Source organism: Cebus imitator, unplaced genomic scaffold (genome assembly GCF_001604975.1).
Source record: "Cebus imitator isolate Cc_AM_T3 unplaced genomic scaffold, Cebus_imitator-1.0 Scaffold449, whole genome shotgun sequence".
In the NCBI taxonomy this organism is placed as follows: domain Eukaryota; kingdom Metazoa; phylum Chordata; class Mammalia; order Primates; family Cebidae; genus Cebus; species Cebus imitator.
Window position 1 is genome coordinate 1,762,523 of NW_016107764.1, and position 1,626 is coordinate 1,764,148.

Below are 1,626 nucleotides of genomic sequence, written 5' to 3' on the forward strand. Positions count from 1 at the left end.
GGGGTTGGATTCGATCCTCCTCCTCTAGAGGTGATGTGGCTGTTCTCACCCTGGATCTGATCTTGTCCTTGGCCTTCATCTTGGCTCTCTGTCTCAGGACACTATCCCCTTGGTATTCACGTCCAGGCGTCCTCTGGTTCTGCACGCACACCCGAGCCTGTGTGACCGACTGCCATCCCCTTCTGTGCTGCTGCTGCAGCTGTGCATACAACACACCTCCTCAACAGCAAGACCACGGGGCGAAGGCTCGGGAGGCGGTGGGCTGTGCGGGGAGTGAGGGGCCCCTGGACCTAGGCCGCTGGCAGGGCTCCAGTCCCCACCTGACTGCCCCTCACTCGCCGTGGCTGAGGCGCGAGCCTGTGGGCTGGGATGCTGCTCTCTCGTGTCTGCTGGAACTGGACAGAGACCGGGGCCTGGGCCAGGGGACCTGGGTTCTAACAGCAGCTCTGCCATGTCTCAGTTTATAATTTCTGGGATTGAGAACAGGTGTTGAAAGCACCATATTTGGGGAAGGGGGCAGTTGGGATGGTTGCCCTGGGGTGCTTCCTCTGGCCTGGGAAAAAGCCATCTGGGAGCACAGGGTCTGACTAGGGGCCTGGCTGTGTGCTCCCCGCCCCTTGCTGTGCTGCCTCAGCAGGTGCCTGCCTCTCTGGGCCCCAAGGCTGCCTGGGATGCCTCGGAGCCTGAGGCCTGCACAGGCTGATTTAGAACGTCTGAGGCACCACCCCCCAAGGCTTCCAGACTCTGAAAGCTGGGGGTGGTTTGTGGAAACTGAAGAAGGAGTCCCTGCTAGGCCGAAGGAATGCGTGAGAGAAGGGGATGGTCCCTGGGGAGGAGCAGCATCCGTAGGTCCCAGCACCCTCTGTCCTTCTCCCTTCACAGGCCACCCCCGGCACAGACCAGAGCCTCAGGCTGTACAGGATGTGAGGAGAGGAGGCAGAGGCAGGGGGCAGGGGGGAGCACAGACAGTGGACAAAGCACGCGGGGAGAAGCAGACAGAGACAGATGGAGAGATGAGAGAGCGCCAGGGAGAGATCTACCCAAACAGTTGTGAGCCTGATGTCTCAGAATGGAGTCACTCATGTCAAAAAGCATTAAGCTGGCCGGGCCCAGTGGCTCACACCTGTAATCCCAGCACTTTGAGAGGCCAAGATGGGTGGATCACGTGATGTCAGGAGTTTGAGACCAGCCTGGCCAACACAGTGAAACCCCATCTCTACTAAAAATACAAAAATTAAATGGGCGTGGTGGCAGGTGCTTGTAATCCCAGCTACTCAGGAGGCTGAGGCAGGAGAATCGCTGAAGGTGGAGGTTGCAGTGAGCCGAGATCACGCCACTGCACTCCAGCGTGGGCGACAAGAATGAGACTCCATCTCAAAAGAAACAAAGCATTAAGCCGTAGCGATGTCCTTTCCCTCCCTCAAAGCGATAAGCAAACTGCGGACCCAGTGGTGAGAACGGCTGCTGCGGGCACCACGGAAACCTGAGAGAAACCCACAGAGAGTGGGCGCCTGGGCTGAGGCAGTGACCAGTGGCTCAGGCCATCTCAGGGGGCCAGTCTGCCCCGGAACTCTTTCAGCCTTGCAAAAGGTCTGCCCAAGAGAAATGGCAACCTCACTGCCAGCT